Source organism: Eumetopias jubatus, unplaced genomic scaffold (genome assembly GCF_037043125.1).
Source record: "Eumetopias jubatus isolate StellerSeaLion01/CBP00866 unplaced genomic scaffold, mEumJub1_p1.0 scaffold_4, whole genome shotgun sequence".
NCBI lineage: Eukaryota > Metazoa > Chordata > Mammalia > Carnivora > Otariidae > Eumetopias > Eumetopias jubatus.
The window spans coordinates 165215489-165221488 of record NW_028274810.1 but is presented as its reverse complement, the minus strand read 5'-3'; the positions used below and the strand labels follow the sequence as shown (position 1 = coordinate 165221488).

General features: G+C 35.0%; 1 pseudogene; it reads right to left on the bottom strand.

Annotated features, from left to right (window-relative positions):
• Positions 1 to 1241: 1241 nt before the first annotated feature.
• Positions 1242 to 6000, bottom strand: part of LOC114213771 (DDB1- and CUL4-associated factor 13 pseudogene) — a 142177-nt pseudogene continuing 137418 nt past the window's right edge.

Genomic DNA, 6000 nt, shown 5'->3' with positions numbered 1-6000 from the left:
TTTCAGCAAAAATGGATTTTATATAAGGAATTGGGTTTTTCCAAACCATTCAAATGGCTGGGACTCCATAACTGACTGGTATATCTGCCACAATCAGAAAGATGGTAATCAAGTCATCATGTTGTACACCTTAAGTATATACAATTTTTATTTTTTAAAAAAAAGTTTTCCAAGAGAGGAGATGGAGAATCAGAAAGATTTGTTTAGTTGGTGAGTGTAGATCTTAGCACTTTAGCTGCCATTCCAAGATCAGAGAGCAGCTTCTAGAACCCTAGTTTCCAAAGCCTCATCAGACCTGATAGATTTGCACTGGCAAAATGGATACCTTGTATAAGCTCTGCTTCTTCCCACGTTTAACATAATTCCACATGTGAATAGATGCGTGTATATGATTCAAGAATACAAGTCACTTCTGGAAACTTACCTGGAATCTGTTCAGGAAAAGGTTATTTTTTAGCTTTCTGGCCTTTGCAGTACAGGAAGTCTCCCCAGAAGAAAGTTGGGACAGATGAAGCATGAGCCAGTCCTTGCCTTCACCAGGCTTACATTTTAGAGAAAACATAAGACAAAAAATAAACAAATGGCAGACAGTAACACTCCTAAATGCTGTTATTAGAAGATCAACAAACTTTAATAATGAAAAATGCTTAGGTTTGGAAACAGTCAACACAATTTGTTCCCTACAGGAATTTTTTTCTGAGAAAAAGGATGTTTTATTATCTTGACTTGACTATAAATTATAATTATTATTTATAAAAGTTATATAAGTGATCATCTTTAAAGTATCAAAAAGCCAAATACAAATAAAGCACAGAAAATTATTGAATCAAAAAAGTTCTGACGTAATTCTTCCACGTTATAGGTAATCATAGGAAGAATCATTGCAATAATTACCCAAAGTAATATTAAAGTTAACAAAAAGATGTTTGATCTTAAATGTAAATTCAGATGTATAGTATATCTACAATAATAGATCAGTGTGAAAGTATATCTACATTTTCTAACAGTAAAAGTAGGTAAGTTGGCAAATGCTGTATTCCTCAATGAAATAAGAAAGCAGATCAAGGATAATATATTGGATAGTCTTATCAACCAGACCACCTTTCAGGATAAAATTTCAGGGTAGTGTTCTACACATGTAGCTGAATTTATTATTCTAGAGCCAGTATTTTTATTTACTGAGTTTGCAAATAAAAATGTAACAAATAATTATATGTCAGGACTGGTAGGAATACCAAGTGTTATTTCACAACTGCCACTATGTATTTCTTCTTTTCTGACACCATCTACACACAGATCCAGGCTTTCTGTGTTTGAGATGATTCACTTCCTTTCATTGAAGAGTTTCTTTCATGATATGCTGTTCCTGGATCTGGCTGTAGATAGATTTTGACAGATATTGGTGACAAGCAATGCATTTTATATGAGGATGATGTTGAAATTTCTCCTTCAATTTCTGGTTATAATCTTTGGCTGCTTTTTCTCGTGATGTAAGTATACCCAATTTTTCGGAAGCATTAGCTCTCCATGACCCAATGTTCATTTCATCAGATCCACACATAATATATTTGCTGTTAGAAGTCCATTTTTCCCAGATAACATGTTGCATTCTTTTTGTGTGATAGACTTCCCTGCTTCTATTTTTGTCCACAGGAAAGATTCAAATAGCTTTATAAAAACTAAGAGACACAAACTCTTTCCTAGTGGGAAAGTGATCCACATCAAGCACCACAGATCACATGTACAGTTACAAGAGTGTGCAGTGCATGTGTATCAAAAGTATGTAAGTTGTAACTTCATTTGCTGCAGTAAAAATGAAAGCTTCTATAAGGTTCCAACAAATTGTATTTGTTCTCATCTCTAAGATGACCTTTTTTAGAGGAGTAGCTTGCCTCATATCATGAAGCACTATATTCCTGTCAGAAGCACAACTTCCCAAGAAAAATGTCTCAATTGGGTTAAATTTAACACTATTTATACTGTTGAATCCCCAGGTCATACAACATATAGGATTGGTTCTTTGTTCATCCCAAATGTCTACTTGATGTTCACATGTGGCAAAAACAGCTTCTTTCCAGTGATGATCAATTCCTGTATATACTCCCTTTCCTAATATTGTATGCGATGGTTGGTTCCTCCTCTTCTCCATCCATTTTCCACTACTTCACAGTTTTGTCATCACCAATGGTAAAAAAAAAAAAAAATGTCCCACATGAATGAGTACATATTCTTTGTATAAAACCCTCATGTGTTTGTACTGCACAGATAATTTTCATTTGTCAAGTTCCAAATTCTAACCTCTCCATCATATGCTCCAGAAAGGACCATAGCCAGGCTCTTTGGATGCATTGCCAAGCATTGACATCATCTCGGTGACCATCCAGGGAAGCAAGGAATGGTTTTGCAAATACCCGTTCCAGTTTGGTAGCATTTAAAGCTCTTATAGATTCTCATGGGACCTTAAAAGAATGTAAGGTAGGATCATAGTTTCTTGGAACTGGTGATGTAGATCCAAATCTTTCTTTCCTGAAAGTTCTGAATCCTCAAGCTGCCTTTTCTGGTTCCTGTATTTTTCCATTAGTCTTTACTGTTGGCATGGAAGTACTAAAAAGAACCTCAGAAAATCTCCTGGGTTCCAAACATAGTCCTCCTTGCTTGTACCATACCAGCAACCAATTTCCCTTGGTAATTGGGATCCCTCAGTCTGTTCCTTACAGGAATTTATATAATAGTGCCAATGTGATATAGTTATTGAAATACACCATTTGGCAGTCATTGCGTGAATTGATTTGGGATCCTGAAAGACAGTGTGCGAGTTTGGTTGTGTGCTACCACTTTTGAAGGAATTCTATTGGACTCAGTAAAACTGATCCGTTAAGTTTGGTATATTCATGTTATGAAAATCAAACTTGATTAGGGCTTGACCTAACTCACACTCTCCAGATTTTAGATGCGACTAGGTTTACACTGAAGGGTACAAAATATGGATTATTCTATTAAGAGATTCAAAGGAAAGCAGTTCTTTTGGTTGAGTGACCCTGAACAAATAATACAAAATTGAGTATAGAACACTGATGCTTAAACTGTTCTCAGTGATAGACCCTTTGAGAATCTAGTAAAAGCTATAAACACATATTCCAGACATGCTGAAATATACACATATATGCATATACAAATACTTTACAAATATCAGCTGGTTCGTAGACCCTTTCAACTTCTGAGATCTCTTAAAGTCTTTGAGTCTTGGCTTAAGAAGTTATAGTCTACAATCACATGCTTTCTTAAATTTCTGAGGATTTTGAGTTTTCAGTTCTCAAAAAGTGGTAATATATGTACATGCATGATACACATATAGCATATATATACATATATTATGTGTGTGCATATATAATACATAATACATGTATATACATATATAATACATATATAAATGAAATATATCCTACTAAATATCATGCTAGCAAAGGAGTGTAGCCTACCTAAGTCAGTTGTCTCAAAAATTGTTACTATGCACCCCCATCAGTAACACATTTTTGAGAATATTCTACTACCCAGTTTTCCAGAGGCTAGAAAATTACTCCATTTCTTTCTCTATTTACCTCTGTCACACAGTAATGAAATATAAGCAGATTACTTAATACCAAATGAGTAGTGGTGTGATCTTGAGCAAGTCATGGATCTTTCCTAGTCATGTTTTCATCTATAAATTTGTTTTATAATTTGATTAATCTTGTTCAGTGCTAAGATTTTGTAATTCTTTCAGTTGATGCTAGAATATGGGATTGTATTTATTGAATTATTTTTGACAGACAAAGACAATATATGTCTTATATGAGCAGGTCCTGTTATATACATTATGCCTCAACAATATGAAATAGTAAACTGAAATAAAAGGGAAATTTCTTATGCCCTAACTCCAGTATGAATGAATGAATACGCTTCTCTTTAGGAACACATATTACCTCTTTAACCCATGATAATGAAGCTGTCATGGGGTGTGTGTATGACCTGAGTCTCAGGGTGCTCAGAGCAGCATGAGTAGTGATAATGCCCCTAGGACCTGGTCTGTTTGTCTTTCATCCTAAATTTGCTAAAGGAATGGGGTGGGTAAGGGACTGAAATAGAATGGCTGTGGCTCAATGTGCAGGGGCCTCAAAGACACTGATTAGCCAGGAAAGTATTAATAATCAGAGTAACCATAATAAAGTTATCTCGACATGAGTAATAGTATGCAAAGCTGAAGAGTGTCTGTGCCTGCATCTAGGGAGTAGATTTAGGAAACCTGGTTTGTTTTATTATTATTATGGATAGAGTGTTTAAAACTAAAATGCTAGGTCGCCAATCCAAGGGGAGGATGCTGGAATGAGGACCAGTATGACATTTGATAACAGGGCAGGGTGTTTAAGTGGGAGGCAGCACTGGTGGCTTTATAATTTGCTGTTTCATTTCTGTTTGGCTTCTGCTGCAACCAGCTGGCATGAAGGATCTCTCTGGTGTTTTGAATCAAGAAGGGAATAAAACATACTCAGGCTTCACTACAGATAACCTGAACATTTTGAATTTGGTTCGTGGCAAGAGAAATGTGTACTTTGGATTTATATTTTAGTAGTGGTGGTATGTTGGCTGAACTGATCTTTATGACTTGAGAATTTATTTGTGCAGTAGTGCCTGGATTTAAGAAAGGGAATATACACCTACGGAAGGAAATATTTATCTCATCTGAAAACAATTGACATCTATGAACAATGGCTGCTTAATGAGAAAATATCTGTTGGCAAATAATAGAAATTGTTGAATTTTGGTTGCGGGATTAAGCAGTGGTTTTTCCTCTTAGCCTTATCTTGATCTATTTAGCTTGGATTTGTTACTTGCATTTAGTCATTGTTATACAATTATGAAAAAAAGAAAAAATTTTATACCCTTTGTCTTTGAAGTGATCTCTGCTTTTTATTTAATTTTCTAAGAATGTATAATGCATAACAAATATAGATATATGATCTTAAGAGTACATTTCAATTATTTTTATCTATTAATCACACCTTTGTAATTACCTCCCAGATCAAGATATACAATATTATTAGAAGCTTCCCTTATACTCTCCTAGCCACCACCACCATTCCATTCTTAGATCTGGCCGAACATCACCAATATTATTCTGCTTGGCCAACTCACATTGACTTGGCTCCTCCCACATCCCCAAAGAGAACTCTGTTATGACTTCTATCACACAGATTGGTTTTGCCTATTGGGGACATTTATATAAATGTAATCGTATAGTATTTTTGTGTATATGTCTGTTTTCTTTTACTCAGTGCTATGTCTGTGAGACTATTCATGTTGTTGCTTATAGAAATAGATTGCTCATTCTCATTGTCATGCAGTATTCCATTTAGAATATCAATATTCTAAAATTATGTACGTTCTTCTATTCATGGATATTTAGGTTGCTTCCAGAATTTCACTATGTCAAATAATGAAATTGTTAATTTTTTGACTTGTCTTTAAGTGAACATATATGTTCACATTTGCAATATCCAATAGTGTATTTGTTGTGTCATAAGATATTGATATGTTTTGCTTTAGGAGATATACTGCTAGACAGCTTTCCAGAAACATTGTACTTACTCATATTCTCACTGGCAGTACTTGCCCCCCAGCATTTCTGGCAGATGTATAGTGGTGTCATTGTGTGTGTGTGTGTGTGTGTGTGTGTGTGTTTTATGTAATTTTTTTTAAAGACTTTAATTTGTTTAGAGCAGTTTTAGGTTCATAATAAACCAAGAGGAAGGTACAGAGATTTCCCATTTGTCCCCTCCCCCCATCCATGCATCCTCCGCCATTATCAACATTCCACACCAGTGGTACCTTTATTAGTATCGAAGACCTGCATTGATACATCATAATCACCCAAAGACCATAGTTTACATTAAGATTCAGTCTTCCTGTTGTATGTTCTGTGGGTTTGGACAAATGTGTAATGACATGTATCCATCATTATAA